Below are 25,166 nucleotides of genomic sequence, written 5' to 3'. Positions count from 1 at the left end.
TGCAGGGAGAAGCAGGATGGGGTGGGAATCTTCTGCCCCTACCTGGGGTGGAAGCAAAGGGTTTTGGCATGCTCAGCCCACCCAGCACGGCTGCTGGCACGAACCATACAGCTTGTGACGATGCTGGGATGAGAGAAGCATTGCACCATCAATCCCAGTTTTAGGTAGTCCTGCCTGGAGCCATGAGGAGATACTTCAGTTTGAAGAAGTGTCTCCTTCTCGTCTTTGGCGCCCAGCAATAGCTGCCTCCGCCCAGCCTGGCTTTTGGGTATCTACCTCTACCTGCACCTTAAAACTAGCAGTGCTGAGGTTTCCTGTGGTAAAATCCCCGGGTGACTAAATTCTCTAGCAGGTTTGTAGCCAAAGCAAGCAGTGGGACGGAAACACATCTGTCCCCATGCAATGTGCCCCGCTCTGTTGATGGAGAACTTATTCACCCAGGGGCTTTACCAAGGCAAACTGCTAGCTTTCAGACACATGTAGAGGTAGATATCCAAAGTCAGGCTAAGCATACACCTTGGCGTTGATTTCTGCTTGTGAACTACTCCTCATTTTGTAATTTTGCTTGAGCCCAGTGTAAACGATCTTGCTGAGGCTTGTGCCTAAAAACGAGCGTGAGAAAAGGCAGCATGCAAAACCATGAGGGTCTGCCCTGGTAGGGTGGGATCTCAGACTGCTTTCTTAAACCAGGGCTGCAGAGGAGATGATGAGGAGGAAGAAGAAAACACAGAATGTGGACTCTGTCAGGGTCTAATTCCGCGTTACTATCTATCATTAGTTTTTAAAGAAATCGGTGAGCTCTGGTTGTGGGGATTTTATGATGGAAATGTGGGTTTATGAGAGATGAGTTGAGTTTTGCTGGATCTATAGCAGGAAGCCTGTGAAGTTTATTTGTATCACTCCACAGCATTTGTTTGTTACAGATGATGTATTTTTGTCATGACAATACTTCACATTGGAAAAAAAAAGAAAAAGGTTGAAAACCAAACAAGCCACATAATACTTGATCATGAAGTAAAGAAAACACTGTGAAATATATTTTGTGTGGGAGAACTGGTTAAAAAAAAAAAAAAGCAAGCCTGAGAAACATAAATGTGTACCAATGAACTGGTCCAGATTACATACATCTCTGAGAATAAGTTAATTCATTACAGAATGTACAGAATGTAATGGCTCAGTGACAGTTGTCTATGGAAGTTCATGGAAATCTGAGAGAAAGCCAGAAAGCAAATAGGACACAGATCTTCAGAAAAAAGAAGAAAAAGAAAAAAAAAAAAAAGAAGAAAGAAAAAAGAAAAGAATCAGAATCACAGGCAATTACAATTCACTAAACCTAATTTTAGTCCATCATAAAATAATGAAATGATCATTAAAGCTCTGCCTTTACCTGGGGGATAATGGAATAATGAGCAGCAAACGATGCAGGCACTGCAGTGCCAGGGTGGTTATGTGTGACAAATCCTCCTGAAGAAGAAAATGGATTGGGAACCCAAAATACTGGGTGAACACATTCAAATAATAGACCTTGAAACTCTTTGGGGGTTTTTTTGTTTTGTTTTGGGTTTTTTTTGTTGTTGTTGGTGGTGGGGTTTTTTTGTTTTATTTGTTTGTTTTTTTTCCACGGGAGGAAGTGTTCTGGAAACCTCTAAGGCTGCTTTTTGGTTCTGTTACAGGTTTTCCGGTGTAAAACACAACACTGAATTTGAAGGCCTAAGGGCCAGCCGCCTCTGCAAGCAAAATTACCCGAATGCTGGGGTGATGGATATGGAAAAGAATAGGAGTAGATTATAGAAAGTCTTACAAAATGATAGAGCAGCACAACAAATCAATGCACTTTGGGGTTGCTGGTGCAGGTAAGTTATATCCTTCGACCGCAAAGAATAACTGCTCTTTATGTGATGACACCTGGGATATGGCATTAAATTGCAATACCTCATTACCCGTCCTTACAATCCACGGAAGAATTTGAGGGAATTCATATCCAAAGAGAAAAATTATCAAACTCTCGGAAAGGCTGATACACAAGGAGAGGTTAAGTAGCTTAAATATATAGCTTATCTAATCAATAATTAAGCAAGGGAAGGATAATGGTTTAAAAATATGTAAGAGAGGGATAATTATTTTGGATGATGCATGGTCCCAATTCAGCACAGTGCTTAAACACATGCACGTATCCACCAGCCCTGCTAAACATTGATGCACAAGATTTCAATGGAGCTTAAGCACACACCGAAATTTAGGAATCCGTTGAAATGCTTTGATTAATTGGGACCATAACCACAAGTAATGGTATGAAATTAAGAAATGGAAAAATGTAGGCTGAAGAGCAGGAAAATCTTCCAAATGGCGAGATATATGAGTCTGGGGAGTAATCACTCAAGGGAATTGGTGGAAATCTCATCCCTAGACACCTTTCAAGTTTCACTGGACAAAGTACTAGGAAAATATCCCTTGGGGAATAATCTTGCTGTTGCCTCTGGAGACCACAACTGCATGACCTAATGCAGCTTTTCTGTCTCTAAGTTTTCCTGGGCTGGCTTGCAGCATTAAGCCTCAGACACGATTTTAATGAGCAATGACAGGCTGGTGGCCTATGGAAGCTCTTCCTTGCCTCCCCACACAATTCATTAGGTTTTTTCCATCTTCATTGTATGTAATGCTACGAGAGAAAAAAACCAAACCAAAACAAACCCCACAACACCCTAGTGTACTACCCGCTAGTACCCTAATGGTACTTTGTCTTTTTTCCACTCACTGACTAAACATTGATTTCATTCTCACCTCTGCATTAAAACAGAGCTTAAAGTTATATAGCAAATCTAATTTCAACTTGTAGGGCTTTGCTTTGTTCCCAGAGCATGTATGGTGAATATCATCGAAGCGGTAATCATATCTTGGAGAATCTCATATCTCTGAGCATCCCAGCAGAGGCAGTATTAAAGATTTGGGGGGGTTGGTGGTTTCTTTTTTTATTTTTCTTTCCTCCCTGTTGCCCCTGAAAGAAGGGCTGTTGCAGGGAAGGACTTTCCCAAGCATGGAGTGGTAGATTCTCCGAGGGGAGAAAGATTTTGGTGAGCCAAATGCGAGCCCCAAAACACAATGACTTTTTCATTGCTTTAAAACCTACTTTTTCTTAAAGTAAGCATTTGTAGAAGGCTGTGAATCGGTCACTCAGATTTTGGGGGTATTCTGCAGCCTTGTGGGAAAGGCCAGGTGTTCTCTAACATGACTTTGCAGAGCTCTCCTGGAAACTGAAATAGTTGAGATAGATTTGTTATAAATTTTAGATTTCACCACCACCACCCCTGAAGTTCACCACATTGTTCCTTTATTTTTGCAGTGTCAGTGAGACAGGACCTGATTTTATTATTGGGAAAACAACGTTTCTGTTTATTGGTCTTAATTTTCCACAGCACATCAGTGTATCCAGACCAGCAGTTCTTAACCTAAAATACACATTTCTGTGCCTAACTAGTGATGCAGCTAGGAACATGCGTGAGCATCTTCCTGACTCGTGGCCCAAGTTAACAAACAAGATCACAGAATCACAGAATGGTAGGTGTTGGAAGGGACCTCTGGAGATCATCCAGTCCAACCCCCCTGCCAGAGCAGGGTCACCCAGAGCAGGTTGCACAGGAACGCATACAGGCGGGTTCTGAATGTCTCCAGAGACGGAGACTCCACCACCTCTCTGGGCAGCCTGTTCCAGGGCTCTGCCACCCTCAAAGTAAAGAAGTTTCTCCTCATGTTTAGGTGGAACTTCCTATGCTCAAGTTTGTGCCCGTTATCTCTTGCCCTGTTGCTGGGCACCACTGAAAAGAGCCTGGCCCCATCTTCCCGACAGCCAGCCTTTAAGGATTTGTAAGCATTGATAAGACCTCTCCTCAGTCTTCTCTTTTCCAGACTGAAGAGACCCAAATCCTTCAGCCTTTCTTCATAAGAGAGGTGTTCCGGTCCCCTAATCGTCTTCGTAGCCCTTTGCTGCACCCTCTCCAGCAGTTCCCTGTCCTTCTTGAACCGGGGAGCCCAGAACTGGACACAGTACTCCAGGTGTGGCCTCACCAAGGCAGAGTGGGGGGGGAGGACCTCCCTCGACCTGCTGGCCACACTCTTCTTGATGCACCCCAGGATGCCCTTGGCCTTCTTGGCCACAAGGGCACATTGCTGGCTCATGGTCACCCTGTTGTCCACCAGGACTCCCAGGTCTCTTTCCACAGAGCTGCTCTCCAGCAGGTCAGCCCCCAACCTGTACTGGCGCATGGGGTCATGCCTTCCCAGGGGCAGGACCCTACACTTGCCCTTGTTGAATTTCATAAGGTTCCTCTCTGCCCAACTCTACAAACTGTCCAGCTCTCTCTGTGTGGCGGCACAGCATTCTGGTGTGTTAGCCACCCCCCGCCCCCAGCTTTGTGTCATCAGCAAACTTGCTGAGGGTGCAGTCTATCCAGGTCATTGATGAATATATTGAACAGGACCCAGTACTGACCCCTGGGGAACACCACTCGTCACTGACCTCCAACTAGACTCTGTGCCCCTAATCACGACCCTCTGAGCTCTGTCTTTCAACCAGTTATCTAGCCACCCCACTGTCCATTCATCTAACCCACACTTCCTAAGCTTCCCTATGAGGATGCTGTGGGAGACCATGTCAAAAGCCTTGCTGAAGTCAAGGTAGACCACATCCACTGCCCTCCCCTCATCTATCCATCCAGTCTTGCCATCATAGAAGGCTATCAGATTAGTCAGACATGATTTCCCCTTGGTGAATCCATGTTGAGTACTTCTGATAGCTTTCTTTTCCTCCATATGCCTTGAGATGACGCCAGAACGAGCTGTTCCACCATCTTTCCAGGGATGAGGTGAGGCTGACTGGCCTGTGGTTTCCTGGGTCCTCCTTTTTGCCCTTTTTGAAGACTGGAGTGACATTGGCTTTTCTCTAGTCCTCAGGCACCTCTCCTGTTCTCCAGGACCTTTCCAAGATGATGGAGAGTGGCCCAGCAATGACTTTTGCCAGCTGTCAGCACTCTCAGGTGCATCCCATCAGGGCCCATGGACTTGTGTATATCTAATTGACCTAATTGATCTCTCACCTGATCCTCCTCAACCAAGGGGAAGTCGTCCTCTTTCCCTGTTACTTTCTCCAAAGTCTGGGACTCCTGAGGGCTGGGCCAAGGAGTAAAGACCAAAACAAAGAAGTCATTCAGTAATTCCACCTTCTCCATCACCATGGCTCCTGTCTCATTCAACAGTCGGCCCGCAACTTCTCTAGATTTCCTTTTGAAGATGAATTAATTCCTTTATTCCACTAAAAATGATGGTCTTGCAAGGTCTCCATCATTGGAGATCCTTAAGAGCTTGTTGGGCAGGATAATAAATGGAGTGGGTCTGCCATTGGGGTGGACCAGGTGGCCTAATTTGTGCCATTCCAGTTCTCTTGGGTATAGTTGTTTTTTTTTTACTTTAAAAGTCATGAATGCAGCAGTGTCTCCTCGAATACTTCTGGTAACTGGGTAAACTGTGGCACATTGCATGCGTCAGCACTCAGACGATTGTTTCTGTTTTTTTTTCTTCTTCTCTTTTTTGTTTTGTTTTGTTTGCTAGAAAGAGTTTTGATTTGTTTGGGACCTTCTCTCCAAAACTAAAAGGAAACAGACAATGCAGTCCAGGAGAAGTGTTTATCATTTTCCAGCCGAGCGCCATTATTTCCAGAGGTCCTTGTAAGCATTTAAGATAAATGTCAAAACAACTGTAGACTCCTTGTCCCCTGTCCTGGATGCCCTTGGCTCTCCGGAGATGAGGGGAATCACATTTCCCACCTCCTGGGGGCCCCAGGGCAGGGACAGAGCGCATCCCCCTGAGGTGCCGAGGCCCATCCCTGGGCTGGGCAACCGGGAGAGGGTCTGTGGCCAGCAGAGAGGTGGCCATTGGGTGCTTGGCTGGGGACAGAAGCCCAAGTGGCTAATTGGGAGGTAGGGGATCCAGTGTGGAACGGTTCCGTGCCCGGTACGCAGGCTGCGATTGGCTGCCCGGGAGGGGAGCAATGGGCAGAGCGGCCAATGGGGAGGTGGAGGATCATTCCGGGAGGGGGCTGCGGGGCAGGTGGTGGTGGGCTGCGGAGTGCTCGGGGGGGCGGCGCGGCGGGAGCCCCTGGCCAGCCCGGGCGGTGCGGTGCGGTGCCGGCCGGCTGCTAGGTGGAGCCCGCGTCCGCACAACCCAGATCCGGGCCCTCGCCGCTCCCCCGCCCCTCGGCTCGCCGCCCGCCCGGCTCCGTGCGGCCGCCGCCGGGCAGGGCAGCAACGCCGCGCCGCCCGCCGCCGCCGCCTCCCCGGGCCCCGCTCCCCGCGCCCGGCCCGGCCCTGCGGGAGACGCGGGTGCTGCGGGTCCCGCCGCCCCGGAGCGCCTCCGCCCCCTCCCCGTGTGCGGTGCGCGTGTGTGTGCGCGGTGCCGAGAGCCGAGCCGTGCCGGCGGGGCCGCCCGCCCGCCCGCGGCCATGGGGCCCCCCCGCGCCCGCTAGGCATCGCGCGGGGCGCGCCCGCCGAGCCGCCCCCCCCCTCCGCGCCCGCGGAGCCGCCCCCCCGCCCACCCGCGCCGAGCCGCGCCGGGGCTGGCGGTCTCCGCAGCGGGAGGAGGAGGAGGAGGAAGGATCTGGGGTGCCGGCGGAGCCCGGGGGGCTGAGGACCACCCGCCTCCCTCTGCGCGGGCGCCTTTGTGTCCCCCAGCCCCGGCGGAGCGAGGGGCCGCGGGCAGGGGAGCGGATGCGAAGAGCGGCTGGTGCTGGAGGGGGAAGAGAAAAAGGGGGATGGTGGAAGATTTCTCTCCCTTTTTTTTTTTTTTTTTTTTTTTTTTTTTTTTTTTTTTTTGGTGGTCTCTTCGGCAGCGGCTGTTCTTCCCCAGCGGCAGCAGCGGCAGCACAGGCAATGACTCTGCCGCATACGAATCGCCTGGCCGGTGGTGCCGGCTCCGGAGACATCACCTTGCTCTGAGGTTGCCCACCTGGAGGAGGTAAATCGGAGCGGGGCTTTCGTCCAGAGGGGTGGGCGACGACGGGGGAGAGGAGGAAGCGATCGCCTCCCCCATCCCCACACACCCTCCGTCCTCCGAGAGGGAGCCTGTGTAGCAGAAGAACACGGCAGAAAAGGAGAGACTTTTTCTTCTTCCTATTTTTTTCCCTTTTTTTTTTTTTCCCCAAAATATTGTTTTTTTCCCTCCTTGAGGGACGTTCCCTGCTTCTCATCACCCCCTTTTCCTGCTGGCTGGGGGCTTTAGTAGTGTGGGCCAGGTCTGCTTCCTACCCCCACCCGTGGTTTTAATGGCTGGATTGTCGCGGCAGCTCCCGTCTGCAGGTTGTTGAGGAACTGATGGGGACTTGCATCTCAGGAGCCGGAGGTGACTAAAGGTAACTAACCACCCAACGGATGGATGCTCACCAGCCCTTGTTTGGCCAGCAGTCGCACCCTTGCCCGGTTGCGTCGGTCTGAAGGGTGCCGGCCGCCCTGGGTGCACGCTTGGATTGAATTATTTCATAATAAGGATAGTTTGCCTTCAGGGGGGCTGGATCCTCCAGGTAACGGGGGGACATCTCTCTGGGTCTGCATGCTGTGGTGGGGCAGGGGACAGTGGGGACAAGGGTGTGCTGCTAGTTAGGAAATGCCTTGTAGGCTCTAGCCGGGTTTGGCGGTGGACAACGAGGGTGGTGAAGGCAGTGGGTAGATGGAGGAGACCTGACAGGTTTTGTTCTTGCTTTCCCTTCTGTTTTTCTGTGAAAGGCATCACGTTGGACTGGTGGGTTTGCTGGTGTTACCCTGAGAAATTCCTGAGTTTCATGTGTGTGTCCCCCCCATTCTCATGCCCGCCCCTTCGTGGATCTATGTTTCTGTTTAATTGCTGAAGGGTGCCTTGAGAGGCAATGGCTTTCCTGGATAGCAGGAGGCAGGGGGCATGGGTGGGGATGTTGCCGAATTGGGGATCTGCGTCGGGGGTCGCGTGTGTGTGGATGTGGGGTGGTAGGGTAGAGGTCTGCATCCAGCCCAGCGGCCCTGGGTTACAGGTAGGTGCGAGCTTCCCTTTCAATTGCAGCCAGAGAGGGAAACGTACAGACCAGGTAGATGCATTGCTGGAGATGTTCAGAGCTTCCCACCTCCTGCCTGTGAGGTTGCATTTGTCGGCTCTAACAGTGTAGGGCTGGCGTTCACCAGAGGGATTTTTGAGCGAGAGGGCCGGTATGTAGGGCTGGAGGGAGAAAATTGCCTTTTTTTTTTTTTAATGCCTTTGTTTGTTTTTTTTTTAACTCCCGGTTTATTTGCTTGCTTAAATTATTTATTTGCGTTCCCCTTGCAATCATCTTTTGACTGTTTAACTTGGAAACATGGTTGTACGTCTGATGATTGCTCCCTGGCATGAGCTAGAGAGCAGCCCTTTCCTGTTTCCCGGTCTACGGAGCCTACCTTGAGCTGCTGCCCTTTATTGCTAATGAAGATGTAGGTACAGCGCCCCAGAAATGTGCCCTGAGTGCCTGGGGGATTGCCTTCAAGGGTCGAATCTGATCAGTAGCCTTGTGTCCAGAGTTGACCATAGAAACAACGCAGCCCCCTCCAACGCATTTAGTTGTGGGGTTTTTCCACCCTTTCCCTTATGGACAAGCAGATGTTTAGTTTTGCAGGAGAGATGGTGAGGTAGGAGAGCAGCCTCTCTTTCTTTCCCTTTCCTGATAGGCGTGTGATTCTTCTCTCCGGTAGTTAAAACAACTTGTGTCTGGCCAAAAGCAATTCATTGTTGTCTGCTTGTCACTGTAGCATTCATTGCTTTAGCCAAAACAATTCCCGTCCCTTGTATTTGCTTTCCTGTTTAGATCACTCATTAGGAGGTATTAGCATTTCCACTCTCCCAGTCCTGGTTCCAGGCAGCTAGCTGCTTAGGAGGAGGGTGAGATGCAAAAAAAAAAAAAAAAATAAATAAAAGGGTGAAAATGCCATCTATGTCTTGATATAAGGCAGGTAGGTAGTCTGCCAGTTGCAATTTCTTTCTGTGTTATAGCACTGATTATTCCAGAGCGTTGGATCAAGATTTTCAAAGCTGACCAAAAAAATAATAATAAAAAAAAAATCCTTCTTGGAGTTAAAAATAAATTAATTCCATTTTTGTTGTGGAATGCCATCTCTTAAAGAGCGCAGCCAATGCTGCCTGCTCGGTGTTGAGTAGTAGCGTGTGCAATTTATCATCATTTCCAGGGGTTCGTGATATGAACAGGCTTCTACTGGGTATTCATTAGGAAAAAAATCCTTCCACGGAGTTTTTTGTGGGGGCAAACCAGGTGTTGCAGGTTAAAACAGGCTGCTGTCAAAAAGTCTGCAGTTGTCACTTAAGAATACCAGGCAGGGAAGGGAGAAAATCTGTGCACCTGTGCTGATGTTGGGTGACAGATTTCAGGTTAGGCTCCACTGTAAAGTCGTATATTTTTCTAAAAGTAAAACAAGTGCTCTCAAATGGCAGGAGTCAGTCCCCTGTGTCGTCGTTCAGGCTGGTCCTGTTCCAGCTACTTAAGAGTACTTTTTCCTTATTTAGGGTTGGTTTACTATAGTGACTGTTGTCTTGTTACCTGCTAGCAAACGATAAAGTGGATACAGATCTCTGGTGTGTCTGTTTCTGAAAGGACTGAAGTTTTTATACAGCTCATGTTGGCCTGTGAGTTCCGTATGCTTTTTATTATTCAATAAAATATGAATTTTCCCTTTTTTTGGGGGGCGGGCTGTTGGGAGAGGATATGTTTAATTTTGCATTTAATTCCAGAGCAAGCTAAATGGCAGTGCAGAATGATGACAGTGAAAACACTGAGTCCTGCTTTGTGGGGCAATGAGATTTTAATGGTATTTATTAAGTGCAAGGCTAGCAAGTACTCTCTCGTATGTTTTGTTTGATGAAAGTAGGAGCTGGGTTTCGGTGTCCTGGTGCCCTCTGAAGATGGTGGAGCAGCTCGTGCCTCAGCCTGACGGCTCGATCCCCCTGCTTTGTTTGCCGCAGCCGGTGCTCGGCCGTGTGTCCCACAGGTTGGGATGCCATGGGGACCGCGTCCCTCCCTGCTGGGGGTGATGTGGTGGAGCTGCTAGGCTTGCCTATCCTGGTGTTAATTGCAGAAAAGATTTTTTTTTTTTTTTTTTTTTTTCCTCCCCCAGCAGAAAACAAATTACCCTGCCTGCTGGTGCAGAGACGAAGCCGGTGCCCTTTGCTTGGCTGGGAGGGAAACGCGAGCAGGATTGTCGGTGAAGATGCAGGCACGCAATGTGCATCCAGCGGGCTGGCCGGTGAGCTGGGTGTCTGCAGGCTGCCCAGTGTTGCAGGGCTGTTATAAAGATAGATAAATAAATAAATAATAAATATTTAGAGGCAGGTGGACCAAGTTATTGGCCAGGACTGGAGAGGAATACACACGACCTTTAAGCTTTGGTCAACGCATCGGTTGGAGGGCCTGATGCTTGCCATCAGGGATTTCACATTGAGAGCATGAGCGTATGCATCATCAACACAAGTAAATGAGATGCACACGGGAGAGTGAAGTCTTTGTAAATGGAGTAGTCCTGGGAACGGGTGATTTATTATTACAGGTTTTAATACTAATAGTGTTGGGACTGGTGTAGATTGACTAGGAAACTATTTCATGCGCGACACAGTATAAAGGATGGGCTGAAGATTGATGAGAGAGATGGAATTCAGGGAGCAAGAATGGATCAGGGAAAAGCTAAAACATGGAGGATGGGCACGAGGCTTTTTGTGCCTAAAATAAGTTTTCTTTTTCTTTTTTCTTTTTTTTTGTTTAATTATGTTACTTGGTGGTTGTGGAAACAGCCCGATGCTGTGATTGGAGTGATTTTGGTAAAACTTCTTACTCCTTAGAGCATTCTTGCACATCACAAGAGAGGTTTGGAAGAACAACTCAAGAATTATTATTTTGGAGTGGTGATGATCTAAGTGCCAGGCTTCACAATATTGCTGTATTGCTTGGGACAACACTGAGACACCAGGACAGCCCTGCAAAATGAAGAAATGTTTTCCTGCCACTTCTCATGATGGGCTGCTTACTGGGGTGGATTGCACTTGGTGAGCATTGACGTTTTGGAGAGATGTTTACCGTAGTTCATGTGGACACCCAGTTCTTCCCGGCTGGTCCCTTTCTCATTCAATAGATGCCCTCCTGCTGGGATGTGAATACTAGAAATGCACCATGATGCCACATTTTGAGCGTACATACGTGCTTCAGTCTCTGCTGTGTCTATAGGCAATGCTTTCAGGTGTCTATAAGATGGAGAGATAGAAAATGTGTTATTTGTAACAGTTCACTCTGACGCAGGGTATTTGTAGGAACGTTAAGTGTCCCAGGCAAGGCCATCTGGCATGCTGGCCTCTGACTGTGTCGTCTCCTAGGGTCATGTCTGCCTTGACAAATCTTTGTCACAGTCCTCACCAGCACTTAATATCAGGCTCTTTAATCCCTGCTTGGGACACATGTGAATATGTCCTCGTTTTTGTAGGAGCTGAGATGCTCCAGCACTCCCTGATCTCATCCTGGTGCCTGCAGGTGTTGGAACCTCCCAGAGCAGGCTGCTGAAGTAGAAGTAGGAGGAGCTTGCTTTTAAGCATCTACTTTTAATTCTCGGCTACTTTAATGGCAAGGAAACCATCATACTCAAATCTGTGATGCGATTCTATCTAAGACATTATCCCATTGCCTGTTTTTAGCCTCCAAGTTTGTGGTGGAATTCTTGCTCTACATTCCTCACCAGATAATCTCTGCAGCCTGCAGTCTGAAACGCATGTGTCTCCTGGGTGCAAGCTAAGCGTTCATTTTTAAGACAACTTCTCTAAGGACACCTTGACACTATAACTTTTACTTCAGTAGTCTTTTCGGAGAGCTTTCTGATTTTTTTCCTGGAAGGCAGATGCATTTATCAGTCATTGCACCACGCATCTGTAGCTATAGCTAGTCTTTCCAGGCAATAAAAACTTCATTTTAATTGTGTTCTGGACCACTGTTTTACTTACTGAGCAGTGCTCAACGTGTGACTATTTCCTAGCCTGCCTGAAACCTCTCTTTTCCTCTGGCAGAGAAATGAGGACTGAACCATTTTTAAATGGCCTCTTTCTTTCTGTCTTTTTTTTTTCTTTTTCTTTTCTTCCTCTTTTTAAACTTTTCACCTCTTCTTCTTCTTCAGGCCCACTCCCATCCAAGGGAGGTATCACTGCATCTGTGATGAGGTTCCCACTGTAGTCTATGGAGTGCTTACGTTGGCGTCCCCGTAAGGGGAAGGTACTCAAGAATCTCAGATGTGGTATCTTCTTGAAAGATGCTCCAGGATCTCAGATGTGGTAGCTTTTCAAAAACATTCCCCTGCTTCAGCATCATGTTTCTACTAAATGTGTTGTAATGTCTTTGCCAGAGGTGGCATTTCAGGCTGAACAAAGCTGTGTACGCAGGTGAAGACTTGAAATCTGTGCACACTTTTAACATGCTTATGGAAACAGTTGAAAGTTAAAATCAAGACTCTTCCTTTTGGGACTTGACAGCTTTCGGTTTCAAGGGTTGTGAAATAGATACCATTCTGAAGGAAGCAGAGAAGTGTTTGGAAGCTGTCCTAATTAGTCAATATGAAGTTATATATTTCATTTAAATGCCTAATAGCAATAAACTTTTACAGAGGATCCATTGATGTATGGCTTCACACTACTTTTTTTTTTTTTTTTTTAAAGCACCTTGGCCGACGTGAGTAATTACGTAGGAATTATTTTGGTGGTTACAAACCTAATGCTTCAGCAGTCTGTAGCACAGCTGCGATTCATTGCAGTGGATACCTGACAGGGAACACCTTTGAAATACTTTGCACACTGTTTTGAGTAGGTTGGATCCTGGCTTTGCTACTATTAACTTTACTGACTTGATTGCAGCTGCATTGATTCATACCAAGTAAGGTCATTGATTTTGAACTTCATGACGGAGCTGTGTGTTTCTCAAACTTAAAGTGAAATGTCATAAATACAAAGGATCAACATGAATGTCATCTTACAGCAATGCAAAGTTAAAATGAAGTGAAATAGGACTCTCTGTGCTTTTGTAGAAGTGGTGTTTAAAATGTAATCATGAATCGCCCTACTGCAAAGTCCTGTGCAAAGGTGCCAGTGATGAATAGCTGGGCTCTGAAAAGAGGTCTGGTCTAAACCTGGCACCTTCGGATAAGACTTTAAGTGGTTTTATACCAACGACAACTAATTCACTTGTAACAGTTCATTGCGTGCAATGTGTATGAGTTTTTACAATAAGTCCCTTTCCTACTCTGCAAGAACCAAGAATCTCATTACAGAGGTGAGGACGCTGAATGAATGGACACTGTTTAGAGTTAGAGGGTTAGAAACATTCTGACTGATGCATTCTTAGTGCATTCATTTATTCTATCCAGACACAGACTTATAAATATCATGATTTGGGGAACAGACACAGTTCTGATTTTTTTTTTTTTTTTTTGTCAAACTTGGGGAAATGAGGAAGAGGTATCTAAGAATTGAACCTATACCCGAAACGCATGTACCTGCATCTGTATGTCTGTGTGTGTGCATACATAGGTTTTGGTTGTGAAACGATGGTGCCGATGCATAGAATTGTTTTAGTTCTGTTGCTGGAAAAACTTTTCTCCCTATTGATTTTCTGATTCTTTTTTGATTTCTTGAGATGTAGGCGCAGTGGTGGACAATAACAGCAAAATACTTGTGCACGGGCCTGCAGTTTTAAGATTTTGACTGAGTTGCTTGGTTAGTAGTCCAACACCAAAATAAAACAACCACGTTTACAGATATGCTGAGCAACCACACGGTTTGTCAGAGTTGGTGCTGGGCCTTGCTTATTTGTTGTAGCAGCCTGTTCCCATTCTGAGGTTGCTGATCCCAAGCCTGCCTTAATGACAATTTTTTTTCACTGCCCTCAGCGTGCAGTGAAGAGGAGCGTCACTGCGTTGCAGAAATGTTGTTTGCAGCTTTCTTGGGGATGTCAACATTTTCCTTCAAGCGAGGAGTAGGGGCGTGTTAGAGATAAGTGCGCTAGCTAACTTTGGGCTGATCTAGGTTGGATGGGGAATTTAGCTCAAAAGAGCCCAGCACCGGGGGCTGCCGAGCTGTCGACTCTTTTCTTTTTAACGTGCCCGGTGTGTTGTGTTGGAGGACACTGGGAGAAGAGGGAAGCAAGTGTTAAGCAGAAGCGACACGCTCGTTCTGTTGGATCGGTGGGTCTTGCCGTTTACGAGCCCTGCAGAGGCACTGCGCTGCCTTGCTATTTGCCTTGTTATTCAGGGCCCCGTCGCAAACCAAGCCTTGGCTTAAGCCCGTGAGAATAGGGGAGGGACCCAAGCCCAGTTTTTGATGTTCTGCATGGGTGGGTACCCTGAATACTCAAATGCATTCCAGTGACAGCTGACCCTGTAAGGAGATTTTCAATAGCTCTCTGGGTTTTTTTCTTTTTTTTTTTTCCTCCTTCCACTCCCCTTCCCCCTTTCTTTTTTTCTTTCTTTTTTTTTTCTTTTTTTTTTTTTCCTGTTCCAAAGACTGCTGGGGGAAAGGGAAGGAAAAAAAAAAAAAAGCACCCATCCTAGCCGTCCCTTTGAATAGGTTTCACTGTTGGAGAGCGTTGAGGAGAATTTCAGGGATCACGTTAAACTCTTTCTTTCACGCTGCCTTTGCGTGTGAGTGTTGCTGAGTGACACATCGTCATTTTGAAATGGTGCAAATTCCCATCACTCACTTCAAAGGGGACAAGTTTTTGTTGTTTGGTGGTTTGGTTTTTGTCAGCAAGATGTACGCTGCAGGTTTTGTACCCAGAAATATCTGCCGTGTAATATGAATCCTTATTTGCCACTTCTCGTTTGTGTATTGTTTTGCATCTTTTCGTTCGGGGGTTGTTTTTTTTCACTCCCTTTTTTCCCGAAGAAAGAAAAGGCTTTTGGATTCTGCTGTGAATGACTTTTTATGTTAAGGCTATCTGGAGGTACGCAAAACTGGTCTATAATCCTGTAGGAGATGGCTTATCCAGAGAACAGCCGTCCTTGTTTCCAGTGCACCACAGATTGCTATATTGGGCATCGCACCACAGCACAACCTCCTTGGAACTGCCTGTATGATCTAGAATGTTGCTCCTTTGGATCTAGGATATTGCAATCGAGGCCTTTAATCATTTGGAAATGTGGTGTATATACCCTGCTTCCTTCTCAGATAAATTATGATGTGACTATTGCACTTGCATCTCTCACAGTACAGACTTCTTTAAGAAAATGTTATTTTGGATTATCTTTAATGGATGCAGGTGTGTGGAGTGGTTGTGTGTCTCTTTTCCCCTCTCTTTTCCTTTATTTCTTTTTTTTTTTTTTAAAGAAGGACAGTAATATTACAATTGCTGCTTTATTTGGTACGACTCCAAAATGATGCATGTCTCCTTCTGCAAAATTCATCCTGATAGGTATTCAAAATATAGCGATTACGCTGCATAGAGTGATAACTTGTGACCTTTTGACAAGCGATCCGCAATTACAATCGTAATGCACTTTATAGATCTCCTTAAGTAGGTCACCAATTTGCAATGAGTCTTTCTAAAGTCTGTGCGATGCATTTCGATTGCAGGAGTGGGGAACACTTCTCCGTATAACATCACTGATTTTCCAGAGGAAGGCTAAAATACAACAAGGGAATTATACCTGTACGAGTATCCTTGTTTTGACGAGAAATACCAGCGCACATCACGGAGTATGTGAGGGTATTCCCACCTGAGCAGCTCTGTGTTCGCAGTGGGGCTGAGAAGTTGGGTAAAACTCAAGCACCAGTAGAAAGATGTTGGCCAGTAGACCCAACCAGTTGTCTACGCCAGCTTAAACTAAGAAGTTGTAATTTTCCCATTCAAGGGGAGAATCTGGACCACTGCTGTGTCTGCGGGGATGTTTGCGGCAGGGAGAATGGGATGGAGTGGGGAATATATCTTAAGAGCTGCCTTGCTGTTTGTCTTCTCCAGCTTTGGGAACAGCAGATGGGGGGTTGTCTTCTCCAATGTCTTTACGCTTGATCGCTCCCTCATCCCATGCGAGCGAAGGGCAGACAAGCGTAACCCATGGGCCGGGCTGTGAGGGTGAGGATGCCAGCTTTTGTTTGACCCTTTTCAATCTCTGGACTTGAGCACAGCGAGGGTCCAGGGTTCCTCCCAAGTTCATGTAATTGGGGGGCAAAGCCTATTCCAGCAGTAGTCATTGAGGTAAAGCTGGTGACTTAAATAAATAAAAATTAATAGACAAAGTAATAGGCAAGTTAGTGAAGAATATCATAGAAGTCTGTTCTGTAGTGATACAGATGTATTTTGCAGTAGGAGTAATGTCATGCTGTGTCTTTGAGCTGGTTCCTCCTCTTATTACTGCAATAAAATAAATGGCAAAGTGTTTGTTGACCTAGGGGTGCCAAGTCCACTCCTAGTTTCTAACTCAAATATGTCTCTGCTGGGCTGCAGTAGGAGCTGTAGTAAAACACCAAGCAGATAATCGCATTGTTTGGTTTTTTCCCTGTAAATCACTTTTCCTTTTATACCATAGACATTTGTGTGGATGGGTACTCGTTGACCACAAAGACGCATTTTTTTGTTGTCTTTCACTTACGTTCTCTATTGAATGAGCAGAGTTATGCAGTTTTGTCTGTCACAGTTGGGTGGGATAGTGCAATGATTTAATTTAAAATGAAAGAGAGATGTCTTCATTTTAGGGAAAACCATGGCTAAGTGTTGAGAGTAAGCAGGTCTAGCCTTTACCAGAAACCCTAATTAGAAGAAATCCCATGTACGGTTGACCTTGACTATTGAGACAACCCTCAAAGAAGAAAGAGCACTAAAAATTAGTATGCTGCCAGTGCTGCACTTTTATTATTTGACGTTATTAAGCAAACTCGGTGTGTATTTCTTTTTTGAAGCGTTTGATTAAATGTGTGATCTTATCTTGGTGAAATGGCCCGCTGGGCTGCAGACAGTGGTGTTCAGAAATGAAATTTGTTTAGAGCCTCTGAACAGACATTTATTCAATGAGACCTTTCTTGAATAATAGATGTGACAGTGAGATAGCTGTGCAACGTGTTTGGGGGTTTGGGCTTTTTTTTTTTTTGGTGGAGGGAGTTGCAATGTGATGAGGGAGAGAAGACAGCAGAGGCGCACAGGGGTGAGAATAGGATGTAGATGTAGGGAAATTATCGTATGTTGCATAATCAGGCCCCGATTCTGCTAAGAGTTATTTTTGGGTCAGGCTTTGCACACTTTGTGACCTCCCTATTGGCATATTGTTTGGTATACCAAGTGACACACATACATACCTACCTCTGTATCAGTAACCTTATCATTTAGCTAGAGCTTTTAAGATGCTTATATTTTAATTTTTTCATTTTCACAGAATTTCACGGAATTTTTCAGAGTTGGACGGGACCTCCAGAGATCATCTAGTCCAACTCCCCTGCTAAAGCAGGATTGCCTAGAGCACATCACTCAGGACTGCATCCAGGCGGGTCTTGAAAGTCTCCAGAGAAGGGGACCCCACAACCTCCCTGGGCAGCCTGTTCCAGTGCTCTGTCACCATCACTGTAAAGAAGTTTTTTCTCATATTTTGTGGAAATAAACCCAAACAAACCCACAAGCAAAAATCTGCAAACAACAAACCAGAGAAGCATGGTAGTTGATTCTTTGGTTTATAATAGCCCCATCAAATCAGTGAGACGAAGGGAAGGAGGCCAGTCCACGCATAAGGAAGGCAGGCTTCACCAGAGGGTGTTCGCGTTGTGTTGTGTCCAGCAATGAGAAAATGTGAAATGTAGGTAAATATTCTCATCTTCCTTGGTTTTTTTCATTGGAAGCACAGTGCTTTCTTATTATGTATAGCTACGGTGAGACATTCCACCAGTGAAAAAAGTACCCAAAATGGGACTTACAGTTTTGAAGCGTTATCGGAGATGCAATTGTATATATCTGTTATTCCAGCAAAACAGTCAACTTCATTATAGTTTTCCATGCAGCTCACAGGGATAAGACTTCATTGAATGTGTGGACTGCACAGGATTTTCGGCTGTTGACACACGCCTTGCTTTTCCCAAGATGAAGCTGAGAAGGAACGTGAATGCCTGAAAATGTAATTATTTAATTATTTATTTTTTTTTCAATGTACTGCGGTGATCTCTGAAGGCGAGAGACAGGAATTTTCTGAGCAGCTTAGTCTTCCTCTGCAAAAGGGCCTTTTTTGTATAGAAAGTTTGCTTTTGAATGAAAGGAGTCCCAGAGTGCCTCTGCTGTAAAACTGCGTTTTGATCAATCCCCACCTGCCCCGCTGCTCCCCTGCATTGTACAGCAGCTGGCTTTACATCAGGTTAGATGGTGATTAAGTGATTTCTCCTTCTAGAGGTAAAACCAAAACCTTCCCTTACAGGAGTCAGGAAAAGATTTGAGCTCCATGCCTTAATGATATGCCGAGGTGCCAATTTAGTCGTCCTTCAGCGTTTGATGTTCCAGCTGCTCATCTTCCCTGCTTTTTGGTTAATGTGGTTGTTTTTCTGAAAAGCTGTACAGCTCTCAGGACTTTTTGATAACTTTTAGTTATGGAGACGTTTTTCTGTCCTGGTGCACAGCTAATCCCACCAGATGCCAAACGCAGATTTGCGAGGCTGGATGTACAGGAATTCATATGTCTAGCAGCCCTGTCTATTTTTGCCTTGATGCTTACCTGAGCTTGAGGGATAATTTCTGCTTGTGAGGTGATTTGCCTGTGTGGTATACTGGGGAATACAACCTGTAAACATGTAGCTTACAGGCATATTTTAAGGAGTTCTTCCATACTTAGATCTGCAGCTGGATTCGAGTCGTCTTCGTAGCAGAGACAGCAAGCCCAGAGCCATGGGTCAAAGACCAGCAAACATGATTCTCTTGAGCATCCTAGATGGTGTCCCCAGGGCTGGTTTGGTGCTGAGGGTGGTGAAGCTGCCTGCCATGAAATCATCCCTCTGGGGGATGGTGGTGGGCAGCGGGGAAGGGTAGGGGCAAGGACAGCCATGTTTATAATGGCTTCGTTAGTTGCGCAGGGATGACGGATGTTCTCGGCTCTGGCATGAGCTCAGTGAGGTGCTCAGACGGGCCACGTCTCATCTGGGTACCCGCATGGAAGCTAGGTTATAATCCAGCCTTAAAAAAAAAAAAAAAAGACAGACAAACATTTAAAAGTGGTCCTTTCCACGGATGAAACTAGTGCATGGAAGTACAGCCTGCTAGAAAAAGTAATGGTCTTGTTATGATCTGCTTAAAGTAGAAGTCAGTCAGGAAAACGAAGATGGAAAATTCACTAGACTGAAGTCTACTTGACATCTACTCTTCTTTAGAAGCAACTTGGTCTAAGTAACTCCATGCGTAGTGGTTTCTGACCGGAGTCTGGTAATTTATTTCTGAACTGGGAATGGTAACTTGGTATAAATTGTTTTCTTTTTTTTTTGTATGTAAATGCTGCAGAGCTGTAGCATTTCGCCTAATTTTGGACTCTTAATGGGACTCTAAAACGAGAAGAAAAATCCATCACAGATAAATTTCTAGGGTGGCTGTTTAGAAAGGGAGGAAGGATTTTTTGCTAGCATTCTGTTGCTCCTAAAGATAAGCCAATGGTTTTAATTGGGAAAAAAAAAATCCTCGCCGCACATGCTGGGTGTGCTGGTTGGGTTGGTGCACGCTGTGAAGGCACTACTGATGCTTCCCTTCATGAGAGGTGTGGTGGCCCTTGGCAAAGGTGTGTGGAAGCAGTGCTGCTCCTGTACCAAGAGGTGTTTTATGGTCCCGTTTCCCCGTCTGGAAGTCGCCCACGCAGAACTTGAGGACTTTGTGCAGTTGTGTCGGCTTTAAGACTGCAGTTTCTGCTAAAGGTCCCACACATACCGGTATTCTCAGTGGCAAAAACTAATGCTATGCAAATGCCACAAGGAAGGGAAAGTTCCTCCTTATAACATAACCGTAGGACTCGAGGGAACCCACCTGGCCAGATGTTAGACCAAAGCTATGAGAAGGGGATAGCGCCCACGCTGGAGGCAGCTCAAGGTGTCCTGCTGCAGCTCATCCTAATTTTTCCACTTGGAAATGTCGCTTACTTTCTACTCCTGTTGAATTTTTGCCTAATTTTGCCTACCACGCCTAATTTTTGGCATCTTACAGAGTAAGGGACTGATCACAACTATGCAGTTAGACTCGTGTGCGTTTGTGTGCAGTAATAAGGTTCAAAGGTGGCTGTGCAATTATGTTAAGTTTCCAGCCTCCTTGCTAATTTTCTGCTGATTGAGGGGAGAAATGAAGGATCCCTTTGTGCCCCGACAAGTGTCTTCCCTTCCAGCAAAGCGGGGGCTGACGCCTGGCTACCCCAGCCTTTTCCCCAGCTGGACGCCTACTCTGTTTTCTTACAGTTTCTCCACTTCCCGTTTGCAGATTCATTACGTCAGACACCCAGGGTATGTAAAGATGATCGTTAAAAATAATGATGCATTTACCGAGGCTGTTGTAACGTGGAGCAACTATTTAAATTAAGCAAGAGGACATCTTTCATCAAAAGGCTGAGATAAAATAATAGCAGGAGCGCTGCTTTGTTTAGGGCAGGTCTGTGGTCTCGGTGCCGAGATTTCAGCAGCTGGCAAGACGCTTCATCATCTGGGAAGACGTGCTGGGAGCCACAAAGTAATCACGTCGCGTATCTCGACGTTGCCTTGCAGTGTTTGTGCTGCTGTGTTCACCTCTAGGTGCTGTTGTTGTTACATCACGGCAAAAAAGATATTGGCATGTGCCAGTGGAGGAGGATGAGGAGATAGCCTTGTGGCTGTCTCCATTTTCTGGCTGCAATGAGCTTACAAAGGGAGGGGATATTTTTTTTTTTTTTGCATTCCCTTTTGCTTTTCTCACCGCCTTGCGTATCAGTTCTCATTTTAGTTACATTTTAGGATATCAGGCCAATCCTGGTTTTTCGTATTGGTATGATTTACTTGTGTCTATACTGCTCTTGTCAGGTAAGTGTACAGTGAAGAGTCAGTTTTCACTTTTAAACTGAGAAGAAGCCATCTTTCCCTTATTAATTTGGCTTTGGCCAATGCTTTGAAATCTCCGAAGTGATATGGAAATGTCCCTTAGTTTGCGTGCTTGGATGAAGGCCAGCAGAAGTTTTCTTATGTGGGCTCGCTTTGTTTGTTTTCCTCAAAAACTGTGTGTTGATTCAGGCCAGTTGCTGCCGATACAGTCTTTGGATATAGTGTTTGTAGCTAATTAAAAATAGCCACTAATTGAGAGCTGAGTGTTGAATTTCGTTCGCTTGGATGAGAGTTTTCCTGGAAAAGTAAAGAGTGAATCTGCTTGAAGAGGCTTACAAAGATCTACTTCGTTCAATTTTGAGACGCATTTGGGAAGTAATTTAGTGATGTTGTATAATATTGCAAAAATATGTGGGAAATAGAAGTTTCTTTAAAAAGTGCAATGTCTTGTCACTTTATTTTACCTGTAAGTAATAACTTACAGGTTACGTGTGACTTACACGTGATTAATAGGGCCATTGCCTGCAGGTACCAGCAGCAGAAGTATCGCGTGTCAGCTGAGGAGCGTGGCACGGCGTGATCCCCTCGTGCCACGTGATCCATCTGCTGAACTTCCTTTAGCACTGACCTTTACTGCTCGGCGTCTTTTCTCTTTAGGCAGCTCTGTGTATGCCACTGATTGAAAACGATGTTTGGACGCTCCAGCGGGAAGTTGCATGTGCACGGTGACTTCACCAAAATCGTGGTGTGCCAAAGCCTGTGAATTTCAGAGATACTTTAGAAGTTGTCGCTGTTCCAGAAATAACACCTGTTATATGCTGCGTATGAAAGGAACAAAGATACAAAACTTCTTTATTTATTAATTCATGCAGAAATAGTGGATGATGCTTGGATCCTACTTGTGTGTAGTTTTTATACTGACAAATGCTTAGCTTTTTCTTATAACTAACCCTGGCTCCAAATTGATTGAGGTTCTGCTGGTTGCTTTTTGATGAGTATGGCGTTCTTGCGAGTTTGCCTCTTTCTCTTCTCCCTGAAATAACTAAAGAAAATGATTTGAGCTGGTCGAGTATCTAGGAAAGCAGTCCAGTGAGCAGCCTGCCTGCTCTCCTCGTACCTGCCTGGTCACCGGGGTGGGCTGAGCTGCGCAGAGCAAGGTGCTGCCACATCCACTGGGGCACGTCCGGTGGTCAGCATCCGCCAGTGGTTTGGTGGAGAGCATCCACTGGGGCACGTCTGGTGGTCAGCTGGCTGGTTGCCACTGTAGGCTGCTGGCGGATAAGCCTGGGATGGCTAACAGGCTCATTAGCAAGCCTTAATTGCAGTGCAGAAGCGTGGCGCACAGGAAGCAGGGGTTGTTTTGGTGTGTTTGTTTAGCTAATTGGCATTTTTTGTAATTGTATTCTTTTATTCTGCCCCCCACTCTTGCTGTGGGATTAACGTGCGTGGCTTTTGTGGTGTTTTGTTTTGATTTTGTGGGGTTTTGTGGGTGGGTTTTGGGGTTTTTGGTTTTTTTTAAAAGGAGAAGGATGAGGTAGGTTCAGTTTTTCTGGCTGAACAGAGATGTCTGTATGCAAGTTAATGAGTTAAACTGGCCTTCTAGCTAATGGAAAGAGGCAGGCACTTCTGTGAGGCATGATTCTTTTCCTTCTCATGTAGACCTTTAAAATAGGTCAGATGAATTGCACCCTAAAAAGCTTATTTCTCTCCACTGTCTGTAAAGGAAGCCTAAGGTGACAAACTCAGATAGAGACATTTACATTGCAGATATCTTAAGATGGAGGAGGTGAATCCCACCCCAGGAAATTACTGTTCTTGGCTTGCAGTGCATTTCCAATTTAAATGTGAGTCTGCGTGATAAGCCAGTACCTGGCGCAGCAAAGCTGATCCAGTGGGAAGTGCATGGGAAGGAACTGAAATGGCCCCTGGTCCTCACAGAGCTTGTGCCCAGAAGGAGCTCTCACTTACTCACAGGAGGACTGCCAAAAGTTGAATCGGTGTAAGGCATGTACCTTAAATATTGCAAAAATAAATGTAAGCATGGTGGAATATGAGTGATCCCTCCTGTTAGTTTTTGTGCAGTCCTGTACATTGAGAGTGGGACTCCCATCGTGTGCTTTTGTACATCCATGGCTTTTTTTCCCCAAGAACTTGTAGTAACCTCTACTTTCCCTTTTTCTTTCAAGGACTGAAAGGCAAAAGTCTGTGAAGACGCTGAAAAGGCAGATACTGGGAGATGTGTCTGCCTCGACTTGTGTGGGAGGGCATCCCCTCGGGTAGGAGCCCGTTGGTGGGAGAGGAGCTTCCCAGATTGCAGCCCTAAGTTCCTGGTCCCTGACAAATTAAGGGTTTATCTAACGAAGCTACATCCTATGGTTATGGAGATATCCTCTTAAGAGTCAAAAAACAAAAATATTTTTTTTTCTATCCTCCTTTCTTGAGTTCCTGAGAGCTGCAGTTTGGACAGATGTTCCAGTGCAAGTTTTGGCTGCTTCCTCTCCACCCTCAAACAAACCCCCTTCCTTTTGCCATCTGTTTCTGTGGCTGTACAGGGAACCAGGCTGGGAAATGAAGCTCTAATTTTAAAATCTACGATGGGTTTGTAGCTCTTGCTGGGCTGTTTTCGCCTGGGATTGGTTTCCTGGCTGGTTTACAGCTGATTTTTGTGTAGCTGCGTGGTAGTAGCACAAGCTGCAGGACAGCGTGGGGAGCGCCGAGCTGCTCAAAATGTGGATGAGGTTTTCTCTGGGGTGTTGGTGGCTCTCCCAACCTTTGCTTTTTTGAAGTGTAGGTGCCTTGAAGGTCAGTCCCCAATGTGTTGACTAAGTCTCTTGCGCTAGGGAACACTGAACATCATATATATATATATGTGTGTATGTGTGTGTATACACACACGTATACATATATACACACACACACATAAATACATATATATTACACATGTATATGTGTGTGTTGGAACTTGTACATACATAAACCTATAGGTGTGTGTATATATGTATGGTGACTTGCTAAGCAAGGTGTCTTCTCTTCTCTCTCTTCCCACCGTGTCCAATATACTGCAATAAAACAGGACAGAATTGAACCTCAGCATGGTACAAACTCATTTTACAACTTGCACAGAACTTCAGAGAGCGAGAGGAGAGCAAACTGCGTCTTGCATCTTAAAAGCAGAGCTGTATATGCATAGCGCATGCCCGAATCTATCAATATTGCAGATATGTAGCACTAAATTCACTCACCCCGTTCCTAATTATTTGGTGCTGGTTTCTTCTCTACACTGTTGGTTTTACATTTTTTTTTAAGCAGGTGACTGAATCCTTGAAGAGCCCTTCATTTTGAATTGGATGGAGATGGGGATTTTTTAGGACTGTACTATAGGAGTAACACACAGGTGGCTGGGTTGTTTGTTTGTTTTTTTTTTTTTTAACAGCTGGTATCATTTCTGCGATGCCATTGTTTGGATGATTTTGCCCTCATTAGAGGATTAAGGGAAGATTTCTGTTTTCTTTAGTCTTGATGTAAAACGACGTATGTTACGTTAAATAAAAGGAGAGTTTATAGAGGTATTTAAATACAGAATGTCAGCTAATGATGAAGGAGCATTTAAAACTTCTATTGTTCTGAATAAGTTTTAAATGAACAATGAAATCAAAGCAGATGTTGCTGAGTGGTTACTTCGGTCTGGCTTAAAAATTCAATTTGTGTTTTACAGTCATAATTGTCAGATTGAATTAAAAAATCGAAGGGAAGCTGTGTGGGGTTAGATCCAATAAAAGACTCTGTGTGACTCATTGCCTCAAAATAAGAGAAAAGGGGATAATATAACTTGAAAATTTTAGCCACCTTTGCTGGAGATGACCAATTCTGATTCAGGGGACTGAGAATGTTCTCTTCAGGGTTACTCGATAGCCCGTGGACTTGGTAATTTTTCTTCAAGTCATTGGTTACGAAGCACGTGCATTGATGATGAAACTCTGCGCATGTTTCATTCCAGTGATCTCTCTCAGATTTAGGGCGTTTTTTACAATTGGTTCGTGTCTGTTTACAGCATAGTCCTGTTGATTTGCTCCAGCTGCTGGGTGTTT

General features: G+C 45.7%; 1 protein-coding gene across 6 annotated transcripts in view; it reads left to right on the top strand.

Annotated features, from left to right (window-relative positions):
* The first annotated feature begins 6,870 nt into the window (after positions 1–6,870).
* The window catches only part of ADGRL3 (adhesion G protein-coupled receptor L3), a 524,212-nt gene continuing 505,916 nt past the window's right edge, over positions 6,871–25,166 (top strand). For 5 of the 6 annotated variants that reach the window (XM_054202410.1, XM_054202406.1, XM_054202409.1 and 2 more), the window contains exon 1: positions 6,871–7,396. The gene's annotated coding sequence lies outside the window, so the exon portion shown is untranslated. The remainder of the gene's footprint in view (positions 7,397–25,166) is intronic. The other variant, XM_054202403.1, reaches the window with a different exon arrangement.

This window comes from Rissa tridactyla, chromosome 5 (assembly GCF_028500815.1).
Source record: "Rissa tridactyla isolate bRisTri1 chromosome 5, bRisTri1.patW.cur.20221130, whole genome shotgun sequence".
Lineage (NCBI taxonomy): Eukaryota > Metazoa > Chordata > Aves > Charadriiformes > Laridae > Rissa > Rissa tridactyla.
This window is presented reverse-complemented; position numbering and strand designations above follow the sequence as displayed.